This window comes from Chiloscyllium punctatum, chromosome 23 (genome assembly GCF_047496795.1).
Source record: "Chiloscyllium punctatum isolate Juve2018m chromosome 23, sChiPun1.3, whole genome shotgun sequence".
Lineage (NCBI taxonomy): Eukaryota > Metazoa > Chordata > Chondrichthyes > Orectolobiformes > Hemiscylliidae > Chiloscyllium > Chiloscyllium punctatum.
In genome coordinates this window covers 36,619,588-36,638,304 of record NC_092761.1, presented here as the reverse complement: position 1 = coordinate 36,638,304, position 18,717 = coordinate 36,619,588, and the positions used below count along the sequence as shown (strand labels likewise).

At 43.3% G+C, this 18,717-nt stretch overlaps 1 long non-coding RNA gene across 1 annotated transcript; it reads left to right on the top strand.

Moving 5' to 3' along the window:
- Window positions 1-1,297: 1,297 nt before the first annotated feature.
- LOC140493975 (uncharacterized) lies at window positions 1,298-5,129 on the top strand. The gene is made up of 3 exons (XR_011963818.1): window positions 1,298-1,404; window positions 1,955-2,524; window positions 4,620-5,129. It is a non-coding gene; the product is annotated as an uncharacterized lncRNA (long non-coding RNA).
- Window positions 5,130-18,717: the final 13,588 nt, after the last annotated feature.

Here is an 18,717-nt window from a genome sequence, read left to right as displayed (position 1 = left end):
CTGATATATACTTTTGCTGAGCACTTCAAAAAATTGCTTTGATATTCCTGCACTGTCCGTCAACTTTCCCACCATAAAGTCTTTGTTTCCAGTCTACATTAGCCAACTCCTGCCTCATCCTATTGTAGTCTCCTTTTGTTTAAGCACTGGATCTTGGGAGTGGATCTAATCTTCCAGCTTTCCATCTGTGTTCTAAGTTCAGCCAGACTTCTCAGAATTCTTTTATCAGATTACGAGGTGAGATGATGTTTCCCTGGTGTTTTGGTTTTCATTGTCAGTGACCTTGGCTTTGTAATAAAGTGCAGGATAGATATTCACAACAGAGTATTCTGGACACTGCGAATGTACGACATAATCTAAAACCATAAATCACTGTCTCCCTTCAGTTTAAAATTGCAAAATCATTTACTCCTACACGCTTCCTCGCTATCTAAGTTTGGAACGCTAATCCACCTGACTATCTGTCATTTTCCAAAAATCTCCTTTGGTGAAGATGGTGAGTTTTGGATTCCGCTTTCCAGTTATTACCGTAAGAAGATAAGCCCTGGGCACAGGAGAGGCAATGCTGCCCTTCGAACCAGCTCCACCATTTAATACGGTGATGATTGAGCTCACATCGGTCTCAGCTGGATTTTCCTGCCTGCTCTCTCTCACCTTTCAACTCATTGCAAATTCAGCATCTGTATCTCTTCATTAAATTGGCTCATTGTCCTGGCATCCACCGCATTTTGAATAGGAAATTCCACAGATTCACAACACATTGAGACAAGTACATTCTTCCACATGAGAATAGAATAGAGTCCCTATAGTGCAGAAACAGGGTATTCATCCATCGAGTCCACACCAACCCTATGATGAGCATCCCATTCAGACCCACTCGTTCCCTGTAACATTGCATTTCCCGTGGCTAATTGTCTCTCTGGCACGTGCATGGACACTGTCAGCAATTTAGCATGGGCAATCCACCTAACCTGTACATCTTTGGACTGTGTGAGGAAACTGGAGAACTGCACAAAACCATGCAAACATGGGGAGAATGTGTAAACTCCACACAGTCGCCTAAGGTCCCTGACGCTGGGAGGCAGCCGTGCTGGCCACTAAGCCACCTCTCCTTAAAACCTACAGCGCATTATTAACCTCCCTATCCCCCAATTGGCTGAATCTATGTTCCTTCCGTTAGAAATCAGGTTGTCTAAGCGGATGTCTCAGTAAATCCCAGTGACAGCCCACATGTCCCGTGTGTCTGAACGGGGATCCGATACACAACATCCTCCATCCCACAATTTCTATTCACATTCCAGAGACAGGTCTTCAGTGGCTGCATGAGGACTGCAACTCCCAAATTCTGAGGCAGGGACCACACGTCTGTGGGCAAACCTGGCACTGCACAAGTACAGGATGTGGGTGAGTTTTGGAGCATGTGTTTTGGGGTAACTAGTGGAAAGTATTTCACATTCTGTCTGGAGGAGGAACGTATTTGCTTGTAGTATTGATATGTTGGAGGGTCAAAGTGTCACCACACCCACATGGGAGCAAGTTCCATTCCCAACTTGTCATAGCACTGGAATCGACCAGTGAGAAACAAAGAAGGATGTGACCCATTCTCCCAGACTGAAGGTTCCTCTTCTGTCCAGGATCTGCCACCTCCCTTTCTGTTTCCTTTTGTTTCATTCTGCTGTTACATTATTGACTTGCAGCAACTGAAGGGAAAGGAAGTGAACCCGGAAAGGGTGCCGAGTCTAACCAGGGACGGGAAGTGGTGGCATGGATCTGTTTATCAACAACTCCATGAGAATGGGGAGGGTGTACATTAGGGGTTAGTAGAGTCAGAATGGTAGGAGAGAGTAAGTGGGCTGGAGGGTTACAACTTTGGGGGAAGAAAGGGGAAAAAGATTCCAGAGAAACTAGAATTGTCTGTTCTGAATTTCTTATCTGTACATATTCCTTTACACAGGGTGCTAGATGGTGAAGATTTGCAGACTGAACTCTCAACATCATTTGCCGATCGTGATAAAGTTAACCAGAATTTGAAAAATCAAAGATGGAGAATCATTCGGCCAAAATCCTGCAACACTCTACTCACTGCAATGTCGGTCTATCTGCGCCAAATGGACTGTGAATGGTACAAGACAGCAGCTCACTACCATCTTCTCAAGGGTAACGAGAGATGGGGAATAAATGCTGGCTGAGACCGTGATGCCCATATCCTGGAAATAGGTTCTATCTCTAGTTGCTGAAACCCGGTTGATGTTACTGCAGGATGATGAGGGACGCTGAGTGTATCCTCCAGGAGGCAGCACCATCACATTACCCCCGCCTACACCCACACAGTAACACAACAACATCACTGGAACAAAAGGCAGTGAAACCAAAGGAGGACTTAGATATAGTTCTTCAAGGTAAAGTCATGAAAGGTGATTGGAACAGAGCAGGATCAGGAGACTGAGCTGGATGGTCAGCTGTTTCCCATTGAATGGTGGAGCAGGATTGAAAGGCTGAATGGCCTCCTGCTGCTATCTCCCAGGTATGTATATAGTCACGGAGCCCGGGTAGGAAGAAGTGGGCAGGGCAGGGATTCTCCAGGAGATTGCACTTCCACAACAGTTTTCAGTGAGGGATGGTTTGATGGATTTTATTTAACATTTGTCTTTAACACAAGGTTTGTGAATTTGGTTTTAAAATATTGTACCTATTTATTCCGCAATAAATAAAACTAAAAGAAATGAAACTTAACAGTTTTTAAAAATTTCAAACGCCCTGTAAAACAAAATCCTGTCTATTCCCAGACACCACCTCTTTCCAATTACTCAAACTCCAGGGAAATATTCCCTCCCTGTCTGAACCTTTGGTTTGATTTAACAGCTTTTCAGTTCTCCTTCTGTGAGCTGTGAAGTGTTCTTTTTCCCCCCATTTCTCCTACCCAGAAGTGTTATCTCACACAGCTGAGCAACCTTCCCACGTTCATCATTTCGCCATTTTGGGTTTTGTTAAGATATAATCACCAGCAGTAAACCACCCATGTAACCAATTGAATATTTACAAACAAAGCCCATTATGGGCAAAGCAAACCATTACAAATGACAGAGTGGGAAGGGACCAAATCAAAGTAGAGTTAGGGGTGAGGGGGCAGCAGTGGAGATAAAGTACTGTATCCCCTGCGTTGCCCACCTCTATCTAAAGGTATCGAGAGCCTTGATACATACCACATTCTCCTCTCCAAGGACACCCGACTTTATCCTCAGTCATAGAATAGCCTTTATCCTCAATCATAGAATGGAATCCCAACTGTGTGGCAGGAGAGTATTGGCCCATCAAACCCCACCAACCATCCAAAGAGCATCCCACCTGGAGCACTCCATCCCTGTAACACTGCATTTCCCATGGCTGATCCACCTAGTCTGCACAATTATGGAGACTGTGGACAAGTCCACACCGACCCGCCGAAGCGCAACCCACCCATACCCCTACATTTACCCCTTACATAACACTACGGGCACCCACAGAAACACAAAAGGCAGCATGTGTACCTGTGGTTGTCGCTCTCACAAGAAGTGTCCTGGTTGTGCACTCCATGGGGCTGGGATTCCCTACCATGTGTTTATTTGTTAACTAATCCTAAATTAACTTCAGATTAAAACAACATTATCAGCTACCCACCAATCAACTTCTTCCATTACACCCAAGTCACCTTACTTTTTAAAATCTCTTTAAAATTATTACTATCTAAAAACAATAGGCTTTAATTTGCTGATCAAGTATTCAGATGTCTCCACTGTTACAATCACTTGAAGATTATCTTTACCTTCACCAAATTTGGTGAATTGAACACTGGTTGTAAATATATAAATATCAAACGGACTTGAGTTTTATGATAATTAATCCAGTCTGACATTCTTGTTGGTTAATATCTTGAAGAGAACTGTCCCCAGAACTCCAGCTGTGCTCTGACTTCATTCACAACTGGATTTGGTTGGACTGCAGATCTTAGATCTGTCCTGTTGTTTCCTGGATTGCTTCACTCTGTCTATCACTTGCTGCTTATGCTGTTAAGCACACAAGTAGTCCTCTTTGGGAACTTCATCAGGTTAACACCTCATTTTTAGGTATTCATGCTGCTGTTACTGACATGCCCTCCTGAATTCTCTCAGTTGAATAAGGATTGATCCTCTGGTTTGATGGTAAGAGGTAAGTTGGGGAATATGATGGGCCGTGATTCTGTAAGTTTTGTTGGAGTACAATTCTACTGCTGTTGTTCGAAGGAATGAGCTAAACTCTTACACTGTTGGCCCCATATACTACATGCAGTATCATGAACACCGATAGGCCAAGACATGAAATACGAGCAACACTGTACAATGATGCAGGATCACAACTGCAGTAAGGGGAGTTTAAGATCCAACTTGACATAGGAGTACAGAAAGAAGCAGCTGATCAGATTGTCTCATTCATAGTCATAAAGAGACTCTATGAGATTATTGTACTCTTGGGGGTGAGGATGGAGGATGTTGGGGAGATGGAGAGCCCTTCAAAAGAAACTAATCTGCCTGAGAGTTGTGAGATAGAATTGATTGCCATGCATTTAACAGAAAGCTAATTGAAACTGTTTTTATCCCCAATAGATAACAAGACTGATGATGCTTCTAATCATCATCAGAAACAAACCCCAGAATACATGGTTCGGAGATGGATGTCAATAGTCAATCAACCTCCAACTCCTGCAATCATTGATTACCCAGTTCTGATGAACCAGAAAATCACTGTTCACTCTGTGCAGATGGACCACGATGTGGGGAAGTATTGGCCAAGTGGTATTATTGTGAGACAGTTAATCTAAAACCCCAGATGGTGTTCTGGAGACCAGAGTTCAAAGACTGCTGCAGCAGATGGGGGGGATTTGAATTCAATAAAAACAAACGTGTGAATTTAGAGTCTAATGATGACCATTAATGAATTGTGAGAAAAACCCATCTGGTTCAGTAATGCCCTTTCAGGAAGGAAGCTGCCATCCTTCCCTGGTCTGGCCTACATTGTGACCTCAGACCCACAGCAATGTGGTCGACTCTTACCTGCCCTCTGGGCAATTAGGGATGGGCAGTAAATGCTGCCGGGCCAGCGACACCCTCATCCTGTGAATGAAAAAAGGAAAATAAAAGTCTCGACCCAGTGTGAATCTGTACACGTTCAACGATGTTGTGAACATTTCCAAAGGTAAGATCTCTATGTGCACAACTTTATGAGCTGCCAAAACCATTGTTCGTTACTTGGCGTGAAAAAGAGAAAAAAAATCCTTCAACTGTGGCTATCAGTAAATTGACTGGTGTCTCAGCAGGATGGATGCCTGAGTGAATGCCATTCCCCTCCACCCACCCACACACACACCCACACACACACACCCACACAGCAGGTGAACAGCTCGCCAGTCTGACTGGTTTGGCCAGTTTCCAGGTGGGATGGGTAAAGAATTCCCTTCTGACATTCCCCACATTTCCAGAGTCAATCCCTCGTGTGGCTGCACTGGTGTTTTGCCATTTCAGATAAATGCTAGCAGACTGTTACACACACCGTTAGCCCCCCCCCCCCCCCCCCCCCCCTCCAAAGAACCCAGTATAAAGCAGTAAACATTATCTCCTGCTGTGGAGGGACAGCCTGTATTGGTCTGAGTAGGAACACTGAGCAGATTTACCTAAATGACAACTTAATCGGTGACCAGAGCAAGTTAAGCAAGTCCAAATAAAATGCAATATAGCACAGAAAGAGGCCCATCAAATCCAAGCTGGCTCTCTGACGCAGAATCCAATATTCTCATTCCCCATACGTACCCCAAACTCTGCAAGTTTATTTCCCTCAGAACTGATCTAATTGTTTTTATCAATCATTGATCTTCTCTGCTTGCACCACCATAATAGGCAACATGTTCTGCATATTTCCAGCCAATACAGTCAGCAGAAACACTTGCTCATCTCCAGCTGTCTCAAAACCTTACATCTGACCTTAACTCTTGTGTCATCACTTATCGAATGCAGATATTTCTGTCTGCTATATCTAGGTCTGTTATAATCTTATACAGCACTATCAAAAATATATCCAACTTCTTCACTTCAAAGAAAATTGCAATTTCTTCAAATCAATCCAGTGACTGCATTTTTTTCATCAGTGAACCACTCCAGTAAGTCTGTACTCCACACTCTGAAGATCACTCATATCCTTCATTGTTGATGCATATTTTGTTCCACAAATCCAGATGATGCAAGTTTTCTGCACAACAGCAGTAGCTTCATTATTGGATAGCCGGCGAGAGTTTCAAAGCTTCTAAAGTAGCCAAGTGTCTACTTGTAGAGACTCTTCTTCATGAATCTCTGCCTTACCCACAGGGACAGTATATTTAATAGGAATTAGACAAAGGCATATCAGTCACATGGGCGATTGTCAACAGGTCGTTTAAAGTAGGTAATTATGACCTTACAAAGCTTGATGAATGCCAGTGTCCTGTGATAATGTGTGATGGATTACAGACACTGATTATCGTATTGTTCATGATTATGTGCTGACGGGGAGAGATTAAGGCAGAAGGGTTCTTCCTTCAGTAAATGGGGGATTCACTTACCTATGCTCATATGGAGGGGAGGTAAGACAATGGGAGCGGGGGGCAGTTTAACAGGGTTGTGCCCAGGGCTCTCAGTCTTGTCTGGAAAGGGCAAATTCCTCTGTGTGGGGTTATGGGGCAATCCACATCTGTGGCTGCAAGAAGTTCTATTTTGAGATACTGTCAACGTTCCCCCCCCCTTCTGTGGTGTTCTGTCTGTATTGTAAGAGTACAGGCCTTCAGTTGATGAAATAAGGCCTTTGGCAAGGGAATGTTTAACACTTGAGACACCATGGTGTCCTGAAAGAGAAGCAAAAGGTATGGAACTGGCTCCTCTATGATATTTTAACTTCCTCGTTCTGACCAGGAATCTTGACCAGAATTGAATGCAATGATTGATTGTGACCTAACTAGAGCTTTGTCAATGATCAGTATCTTTTCCGTGAGTTTGTTATCATTCCCCCATTGATGAAGCCCAGCATCCCATTGGTTTTACTCAAAACACTTTCTGTTTTCTCTCTTTTAAGGATTTGTACACATTGTCCCCCGTTCCTGCTGTCCTGCTCTCTGTGTCTGTGCCACTCAAGTATATATTCCCTTTCTACATTGCTTCTCTCAAAATGCATCAATTTACTGTGTATTCTAAAGAAGAGACATATTCCACTCAAAATATTATCTCTTGCTCCACACATTCTACCCCCTGGAAAACAAAACAGTGCAGCACCGGAATAATCAGCCCACCATGTCTGTGCGGATCATGATGCTATTCCAAACTGATTCCATCTGCCTGTACATGATCCATATCCCTGCCAACCCAGGCCTGCTTATCTGTCTGCCCAAATGCCTCTTAAACATTGCGATTGTTTCTGCTTTTCCCATCTCTCAGTAAAGTACATTCTTTTCACTTACCACCTTCTGCAGAAGAAACTTGTCTGACACAACTCCCTTTAAACTTGCACATGTTGTTGGAAATGCTCAGCAGATCATGCAGCATCTGTGAAGAAAAATCAGTTAATGTTTTGGGTCTGGTCACTGTTCCTCAGAAATGTTAACTTTACTTTGTCTTCATAGAAGCTGCTAGACCTGCTGAACTTTACCTGAAAATGTTCTTGTGTCTAGTTTACAGCATCTGCAGTTGTTTTCGTTTTCATTTCCTTTAAACTTGCCCCCTCTCCCCTTAAATCTATGGCCTCTAGAATTTGCCATTTTCTCCTGGGAAAAAGATTCAGATTATTCACTCTGAGTCTTTCGGATCACCCACAGCCACTGACTTTCCCAAGACAAAAATACAAGTCTTTCCAACCTCTCCGAATCCAGGCAACATCCTGGTAAACCTGTTTTCACGCTGTCCAAAGCCTCCACATCCTCCTTTTTATGTGGTGATCAAAACAGCACACAATACTCCAAAGGTTGCCTAATGATAGTTTTATATTCAGTCCCTGACAAAAGAAGGCAAGTATACCATACAGATCCTTCACCACTTTCAGGGAGCTGTGAACTTGCCCCTGAAGATCCCTGTGTACATCAATGCTGCTGAGAGCCCTTCAGTTTAGTGAATGCATTCCTCTTGCAATGAACCTCCTAAAATACATCGCCTCACACTTGTCTGGATTAAAATCTATCTTCGTATGGGTTTTCCAACTGATCTCTTTCTTGTTGTATCCTTTGGCAACATTCTTCACGATTCTCAACTGCATCAATTTGTACCATCTAGAAACTTGCTAATTAAATCATTTACATTTCCATGGTAATCATTGATATATGTTACAGACAATAGATGTTCCATTTCTGATCCTTGTGGAACAACACTGACCGCAGAACTCCAGCCACCAACATGCTGTGGAAGGAACATATTTCATTTAGTCAGTCAGTCGGAAAGCATTTCAGGTATTGGTGTGGCACTAGATGTTCCAAGATATTCACAATCCTGGTTAAAACACCCTGGAGCAGATTTCCAGTTCTGCGTACCCTACCTGGGGACTCCCCCAGAACCAAGTGTAAAGCAGTAAACATTATCTCCTGCTGTGGAAGGACAACCTGTGTTGGTCTGAGCATGAACACAGAGCAGATTTACCTTAATGATAATTTAACCCCTGAAGACAAATAACCAGTACAAGTTAAGCAAGTACCAAAACAAATGTGTTATGGCAGAGAAAGGGGCCCATCAATCCAAGCTGGCTCTCTGTTGCAAAATCCTTTCTTCTCATTCTCCAACTGTCCCCAAAAACCTGAAAGTTTATTTCCCTCAGATCTGATATAATCGTATTTGTTAATCATTGATCAAACATATTTGCACCACCATAATAGGCAGCATGTTCTGCATATTTCCAGCCAATACAGTCAGCGGGAACACTTGCTCATCTCCCACTTTCTCAAAATGTTATATCTAATCTTACATTTTGAGCCAGCACCTATCAAGTGCAATTTATTTTATTGTCTGCTCTATCTAGATGTGTTATAATCTTATCCATTTAATCTAACAAAATATATTCAACTTGATTTCTTCAAAGAAAATAGCATTTTTTTTTCCAAATCAATCCAGTGACTGCATTTTCTTCATCAGTGCACCACACCAGTAAGTCTGTACTCCACACCCTGAAGATCACTCAGATCCTTCCTGAGCAGGAATCTGTTGACCTGAATTGGATACAATGATTGACTGTGGCCTAACCAGTCACTGAAATTGTTTAATGAAACCCAGGATCCCATATGTTTTGATCAAAACTCTTTGATTATGTCCTCTCTCCCTTTAAAGAATTGTACACATTGTTCCCCACCCCCCACCCCCACTTCCCTCAGTCTCTACTCTTTGTGTCTGTGCCATCCAAATATATATTTCGTTTCTACATTGCTTCTCTCAAAATGTATCAACTCACTGTGTGTTCTAAAAAATATTAATTCTCGCTCCACACATTGTACCCCCTGGAAAACAGAACAGTACAGCACTGGAATAATGGGCCCACCATGTCTGTGCAGACCATGATGCCATTCCAAACTAATTCCACCTACCTGGACATGATCCATATCCCTGCCAACCTCTGCCAACTTATGTGCCTGCCCAAATGCCTCTTAACCATTGTGATTTTTTCTGCTTTTACCACCTCCCAGGAGAGTACGTTCCAGTCATCAACCACCTTTTGCATAAGAAACTTGCCTTACATAACTCCCTTTAAACTTTCACATCTTGTTGGAAATGCTCAGCAGGTCTTGCAACATCTCAGAAAATAAAAATCCGTTAATGTTTCGGGTCCTTCATCAGAAACATGAACTCTGATTTCTCTTCACAGATGCTTCCAGACTTGTTGAGCATTTCCAGAAACTTCTGTTTTTGTTTCTGATTCACTGCAACTTCTGTTCTTTCGGTTTTTATTTTCTTTAAATTTCCCCCTGTCCCCTGAAATCTATGGCCTCTAGAATTTGTCATTTCTACCTTGGAAAAAGATTCAGATTATAGAACATAGAACATAGAACAATACAGTGCAGAACAGGTCCTTCAGCCCTCAGTGTTGCGCCGACCTGTGGAATTTTCTCAACTCGTCCCCCTACACTACCCCAAAATCATCCATGAGCTTATCTAGGGATTGTTTAAAACTCCCTAATGTGGCTGAGTTGATTACCTTAGCTGCTAGGGCATTACACACGTACCACTCTCTCTGTGTAAAGAATTTGCCTCTGACATCTGTCTTAAATCTATCACCCCTCAATTTGTAGTTGTGCTCTCTCCTAGGATGTCATCATCCTAGGAATAATACTTCCACTGTCTCCCCTCTCCAATCGTCTGATTATCTTATATGTGTCTATCAAATCCCCCCTTAGCCGCCTTCTTTCCAATAAGAACAGATCCAAGTCTCTCAGCCTTTCCTCATAAGACCTGCCCTCCAGACCAGGCACCATCATGATAAATCTCCTCTGCACCTTTTCCAATGCTTCCACATTCTTTTTGTAACGGGGCGACCAGACTGTACACAATATTCCAACTGTGGCCACACCAGCATTTTGTATAGTTGCAGCATGATATTGTGGTTCCAGATCTCAATCCCTCTACCAATGAAACCTAACACGCCATATGCTGCCTTAAGAGCACTATCCATCTGGGTGGCAACTTTCAGGGATCTATGTACATGGACTCCAAGATCCCTCTGCACATACATACTACCAAGAATCTTTCCATTGACCCAGTACTCTGCCTTCCTGTTATTCTTCCCAAAGTGCATCACCTCACATTTTGCTGCATTGAACTCCACTTGCACCTCTCAGCCCAATTCTGCAGTTTATCTAAATCCCCCTGCAACCTGTAACATTTTTCCAAACTGTCTACTACTCCACAGACTTTAGTGTCATCTGCAAATTTACTAATCCATCCACCTATGCCTGCGTCTAAGTCATTTATAAAAATGACAAACAGCAGTTGTCCCAAAACAGATCCTTGTCGAACACTTCAAGTAACTGGGCTCCAGACTAAATGTTTTCCATCACCCACCACTCGCTACCTTCTTTCAGAAAGCCAGTTTCTAATCCAAACTGCTAAATCACCCTCAACTCCATGCCTCTGCATTTTCTCTAACAGCCTACCATGTGGAACCTTATCAAAGGCTTTACTGAAGTCCATGTATACCATGACAACTGCCCTAGTCTCATCTAAATGCGTGGTCACCTTCTCAAAAAACTCAATGAGGTTTGTGAGACATGACCTGCCCTTGACGAAACCATGTTGACTCTCTGAAATCAAATTGAAGCTTGTTAGATGATTATAACTGTTATCTCTTATCATCCTTTCCAAAACCTTTCCTACAATGGAAGTAAGGCTCACTGGTCTATAATTACCTGGGTCATCTCTGCTGCCCTTCTTGAACAAGGGCACAACATTTGCAATCCTCCTGTCCTCGGGTACTAAACCCATAGACAATGATGACTCAAATATCAAAGCCAAAGGCTCTGCTATCTCCTCCCTAGCTTCCCAGAGAATCCACAGATAAACCCCATCCGGGCTGGGGACTTGTCTACTTTCACTCCTTCTAGAATTGATAACACCTGTGCGTAACTAACCTCAATCCTTTCTAGTCTAATATCTCTTACCTCATTTTTGTCCTCTACAATATTCTCCTTTTCCTGTGTAAACACCGATGAGAAATGTTCATTTAGCACTCCTCCAATCTCTGCAGGGTCCACACTCAACTTCCCACTTCTGTCTTTGATTAGTCCTATTCCTACCCTAATCATCTTTTTATTCTTCACATACCTATTGAAAATGTCAGGGTTATCCTTTATTCTGTTTGCTAAAGACTGCTCGTGTCCTCCCTTTGCTTTTTTTAGCTCTCTCTTTAAATCCTTCCTAGCTGATCTGTAACTTTCTATTGCTTCATCTGTACAATTTTGCCTCATCAACACATAAGCCTCTTTCTTCTTCTTAACAAGAGATGCAATTTCTGTAGTAAACCATGGTTTACAAATTCTGCCTGTGCCACTTGGGTCACCCCACAGACATTGACTTTCCAAAGAGAACAATCCAAGATTTTCTAACCTCTCCCAATCCCGGCAACATCCTGGTAAACCTGTTTCCACCTTCCCATAAGCCTTCACATTCTACCTATAATGTGGCGATCAAAACGGCACACAATACCCCAAAGGTGGCCTGATTATAGTTTTATATTCACTCCCCTGACAGAAGAAAGCAAGCCTGCCATTCACCTCCTTCACCACTTTCAGGGATCTTTCAGCTTGCAACTGAAGATCTCTCTGTATATCAGTGCTGCTCAGGACCCTTCCGTTTATTGTATACATTCCTCTTGCTACGTGTCTTCCAAAACGCATCACCTCACACTTGTCTGAATTAACATATATCTGCAATTTCTCCACAAAACTTTCTGACTCAAATCTTTCTTGCTGTATCCTTTCACACCATTCTTCACGATTCATAACTTCAACAGTTTATGCCATCTACAAACTTGCTAATTCAATCGTTTACTTTTTCAAACTTTTCATTTATATACATTGCAAGCAACAGATGTCCCAGTTCTGATCCTTGTGGAACAGCACTAGCCATAGACCTCCAGCCAGCAACATACCCCTGCACAACTGTTGCTGGGAGAAATATCAAAGAGGAGCCTTGAGTTCTGTGTTGAGCAGCATGACCAACGTTTATTCAGAGCTCCTTACTAATACATGATGGGAGATGTCCCTGTCTGGCTCCCCCAGATAAGTCCAGCATTTTGATGTGTTTACCTCATACGTTCCAGTAATATTTTCCCCCTGACCTGAACTCCAGGGTTTGGAATGTCAGCTCGGATATTTCCACATTCCCTTTCCCAGTCTCTCATTCTCTCAGCTCATGCAGTTGCTTTTCCAGTTCTTTCACAAATGGTTTAACGCTATCCTTGTCAGTGCACATCTCCAGCCCTCCCACTACCACACATCTCCGGCCCTCCCACTACCATACCCTGTGGCATCTGCATAGTCCATCCAGTCACTAATTCAAAGGGGGACAGCCCCGTCCACTTTGCTGGAGTTGTCCTCAGTTTTGTTAGGCTGGTGGGGAGTACTCTAACCCATCGCTGTCCTGTCTCTGAGAGAGCCTTAGTCAGACTAGCTTTCAGTGTCTGCGTCATTCCTTCTACTGTCCCAGAGCTCTGGTGATGGTATGGGGGATGGGATTTTTGTTCAGTACCAAACAGGGCACACAGCTCTTTAGCTATGTTCCCTGTAACATTTGTCCCTTGGTCAGAATCTGCAGGGGAATGCTTCCACCCACTGAGTCAACCTATTTATTAAAACCCAGCAGGACTTCCTTCCCTGGGATTGGGATGGGGGTGGGTGTAAAATCCATCTGTACTTGTTCCTATGGGCCCCTGGGTCCCTGCTGCTGCCTCCATTTTATTGCTTTCCCTGGCTCACACTGTGAACAGACTACACACCTTCGACAAAACCTTACTGTATTTCTCCCTGTTCCAGGCAAAGATTGTAGTGGACCATCTGATATTGCATTTTATCCTCCCCAATATGGGCCAGCCCATGATATGTTTTTGATAATGTTTGTCTCAAACAGAGTAGTGGCACTGCTGGGTCATCCAGACTCTGACGTGTCCTATTACTACCCCACCCTTTTCCCATTCCTGTTTCTCCTGTTGTGGGACTGTTTCTGGGAATATCTTTAAACCTTCCTCTCTCACTTCTGTAGCTACGGCCATTGCCATCTCCTCAAATGTCTGCACTGTTTCAGTCAGTATTTCACATATAAGATTATTAAAGGATTGGACACTCTGGAGGCAGGAAGCATGTTTCCGCTGATGGGTGAGTCCCGAACCAGAGGACACAGCTTAAAAATAAGGGGTAGGCCACTTAGAACAGAACTGGGGAGAAACTTCTTCACCCAGAGAGTGGTGGGTGTATGGAATGCTCTGCCCCAGGAGGCTGTGGAGGCCAGGTCTCTGGACACTTTCAAGAAAGAGTTGGATAGAGTTATTAAGGATAGTGGAATCAAGGGTTATGGGGATAAGGCAGGAGCAGGATACTAATTGAGGATGATCAGCCATCATCATAATGAATGGTGGTGCTGTCTCGAAGGGCAGAAGGGCCTACTCTTGCACCTATTGTCTATTGTCTATTCACCTGCCTTACCCACATACTCACTGCCCTGTTGGTGTGAGGTTTCTACTTTCCTGTGAGCTATAATCTTCATTATTGCTGCTGCACTGGGAAAGTTAGCTGCTTCCACTAACTCTCTGACCTGTCCTTCATGCTCTATGTGCCCCAGACAGGGTGATGTACCCTAACCGAGCCCAGGCCATCACTTGGTCATGAACTATACCAAAGGCATGCTGTCTCTCTGTGTATATGCTGACCCCCTGACCCCTGGCTAATGTCCGTGCTTCTGTCAGGGCTCATGATGGTTCTGCCATTTCTGGGTAATTCTCCACAAAAGTCCTCCAATAATTAAACAATCCTAAAGTTTGCCTTACCCCCTTCACGGTGTGCGGGTGGATAGTTTTGAAATCATGGTCTTTCGTTCCACTGGGATTGTCCCCCCCCTTCCTGATTTGATCTCCCTGCTGTGATGTCCCAGGTACATCTCTCCCGACCTTCCCACACTCTGTGGGTTAATTTTAAGCCCGGCCTGCCTGACCTGACCCAATACTCTGTGTAATATCTGGATATGTTCTTTCTCTCTAACTGAGGTAATGAGGTGTTGGTAAGATTAAATCGACGAACTCCATCAGCCATGTATCGGTGGGATATATTGGAATATTATGGGATCCCTGAGGTAACTGGATCCAGGTCTACTGCTTTCCTCAGACAGTAAATACTAGCTTATTCTGCCATTCTAGGTCCACAGGAACCCATTCACAATATCAAGGGCTGAGACTGTATTCTGTTGCAATTTTAATCCATTAAACACAGTGGGATACTCTTGTAGGATACTCTTTAGTGGCAGATTTACTGAGGGAGGTATACTCAATAGTGAGGTGGGATGAGCTGTTCGGATTCTGTGAGTTAGCCTGGGATACTGTGCATCTGACTATTCCCTGCTTCTCTCAATCTGTTACTATCACAAGTACTGCCTGCTCAGCCCCAGCTTTAATGGGATCTGGTTTGTGTGGGGAGTGAGAGGGCCCTCAATCTTTACAGGATCTACAGATAATAACCCACATTCCTGTTTGAGTTACCCGCTCTGCTGTTTGGGTCCTAGCTATAACTCCCCAGATTCCCTGACTGTTCTAGTCTCCCTGCAAGGTAACTACTCTGGAGATGTCGCCTCTCCTTTGCTTCCTGTCCTGGGCCTGGCCAGATTGTTCCCATATTACAGTTTGGGAACTATTGATCTACATCAATAGTTGTTCCTAACTGTTCTAAACTGACAACTCCCAGAGTGGTCCCTTCCTCAGTTTCTCACACCGATATCTGAATATATTTTGCCATATCCATGATCTGCGTCGGGAGAAGTTTATTTCATCCAGCTTCCTTGATTCCCTCTCCGACTGCTCTCATTTTAGTAATTGAGGTGGTAAGGGGCAAATCCATATCAGTCATTGATATAGATGCTCCTGTATTAATATTATGTTCTGCTGGTTCCCAAACACAGCGTCAATGAATATTCATGTGCCTACGTGAACACATGCACACACACAATGTGAACATCTATCTCCCTCTCTCTGCCTACGTTCCTTGCCTATGTGCCCTTTCCTGCTTCATTTGTAACATTGCCAGTCTGATTACCCTCCCTGTACTGCAGCTATTCCCCTGTGTTTCTGTGTTTGCCTCAGCTCTCATGGTCCAATTCAGAAAGTGGTTAGAATAATCTCCCACTGGGAGTCCCATGTTTATAATTACAGTTAAATAGGGTCCCAGTTTAAAAACAAAAAAATGATATCATCATCACAGATTTGGGTTTGGTAATCCCCCATGGTCCTTACACACCTCAGGCTTCCTCTCTGTATGATCCGCGATATTACCCTTGGGTCTCTGAGACACCGAGGTTATTTTACCCCATAAAGCCTGTCCCCTCCCCAGTGTGTCCCTGTAATATCTGTAAATGCCTGGAGACACTGATCGGCTGTGCACTGGGGGGAACTGGCTCATACCCCCATACTCTCATTGCAGAGACAGGTTCTGATGTATACATCAGGGTATCTTGGCCTGAGAGATTTTGCCCTGACACCATCATCGGTGAGACTGTACCTCAACTAATTCATCCATATTCTCCCAATAAGGCCTATTATTACCATTTCTCTATCAGGCTGGGTGTTAACTCACCAACATCTGTCATTCAGCGGGTGAACTGTTCATGTTTGGTTTCTGACAGTTCCCTTTGTTGCTCCCTACTGTCTCTCCACGTTGAGCTTTGATGCCCAGTGGTGCCATGGACATAGCCTTCTGGGCCTTACAGGGCGGTGGGTCATCCCACCCATTGCCGTCCCTCTGTCCATACGTGTGTGCTTCACCATCTAACCCGTTCCAGTCAGTGTCACCATCCTCACTGCCTTCTGAGGAGAGCGGGGCACTCGGTACCTCCCCCCAGTGTAACTACCACCTGGCCCTTTGGCTTTAAGGCCTCACGTCTGAGAGCCACCACCTTCACTTGTTCCTGTTTCCCATAATAATGTAACACGTTCTGTCATTCCTGGAATAAAACAGAGCAAAATGTGAATTTATTTTTACTTGAAATAAGAATAATTTGACATTCATTCGACATATCTATAAAGGTGAGAATTGTACTGTGATTATTTAAGTGAATTTAACGTGATCATACAGTGAAAATAACTGATAATCAACGACAATGAATGAACTGAATAATATGTGATTATTTGTACAAGTTCTTGCAATGAAAATTCAATTTTATTGAATGTTTGTCACCCATTGCACCATGGGCATTGTTATTAAGGAATAAAGTAATGGAAGGATATCAGAGAAAATAAATAGAGTTTAATTTTAGCTTCACTGCAATAATGAACCAAAACAATATTTGGAAATATGGTTAAACTACAGATCAAATTTTCTAGTGTCATTATTGACGTGAAAATGATTTTAGTTTGCAATTTGTTCTGCTCTAAGAATAATTGGAAATGAATTGTGATTATGAATTGACCATTTAAAATATATTTTGAAGAGAATTATCAGATATATTTTTGGAGGAAATTAGGAAAGTAAATAAATATGTACACATTGTATTAATAGTTTTAAAATGTTTGGAAGTTGACTGGGATTATTTGATTGAGAGAGGCTGCATGATTATAAAAACTAATTCACCTTTTTCATTGCATTGTTGGTTTCACTGGAATCTGTTGTGGTCTAAGCTCTTGTTGTGTGCAATGGACTGTCACTAATAGCTTAATTAACCTGCGAGTCTCAGATCAGGTTTCCTTTGTCTGTAAGTCAGTCTGTAAGTGCGCGACACACCTGCTTTTCTGAGGGGAAACAGAGATTCTTTTCAAAGGAAATAAGTGGCAGTTCACACTGACAATGGTTTCTACCACACACCATAAGCAGTGAAGTGTTTTTCTAAAGAATTCCAATCTCTATCTATAAATCTAATGGTATCTGTGTTTGTCAGTTTGTAGAGGATTCAGCCCCTTGGTTCTGAGCTGTTTTTATACAAGCAGTTGGTTCATTCTGTCTTTGCCAAGAATGTTGTTTACTTTCCCCTTTTACTGTGATTCTGTAGGTTAGAATATTCTGAAAGTCAATAATGTTCAATAACTGAACATTGAATGATTTTGACTCTAACAGAGCAGTGGCTTTGTTTTCAGCTAATTAATCACTTTCCATTTCCTGGTTGAATGTTACAGAAAAAGGCTCTGAGCAATGTTTCCATTCACTTGTGTTGGAGTCACTGACAGCCACGTGGTCAGTCAGTTTCAGGCTGATGGATCAGTTTCTCTGTCCTATTAAATGGTGGTCACTTGCTCAGTTTCCGATGGCTCACCTGAGCGTCAGTCCATCAGCTGCTGAAACCCTGCATCCAGCATTTGTTCCCTCTCACAGTGACTACTCCAATACAGTCCCAGCTTGTCTCCCACATTCTACCTCCATATACTCATGATCACCTCAGATTCTTACAGCAAGTTGTGTAAGACACCTACTTCAGTTTTAACCTGATCTATATTATGTTTAGAAACATCATTTCAAAATTTGCTTCACTACTTCTTCAGGACCTTCCTGAAGAAGGGCTCGTGCCCGAAACATCGATTCTCCTACTCCTTTGATGCTGCCTGACCTGCTGCGCTTTTCCGGCAACACATTTTCAGTTGTAATTGTATTAACCAGTTTATTACAAGTTACTGACAAAATATTTTAAGAGGAGCTGCTATTGGTGGTGGAAATGCTGCTGGTTGGTATAATAGAGGGCTGGAGGAGAAAGTGAGGACTGCAGATGCTGGAGATCAGAGCTGAAAATGTGTTGCTGGAAAAGCGCAGCAGGTCAGGCAGCATCCAAGGAACAGGAGAATCGACGTTTCGGGCATAAGCCCTTCTTCAGGAATGAGGAACATGTGTCCAGCAGGCGAAGACAAAAGTTAGGGAGGAGGGACTTGGGGGAGGGGCGTTGGGAATGCGCTAGGTGGAGGGAGGTCAAGGTGAGGGTGATAGGCTGGAATGGAGTGGGGGCGGAGAGGTCAGGAAGAAGATTGCAGGTTAGGAAGGCG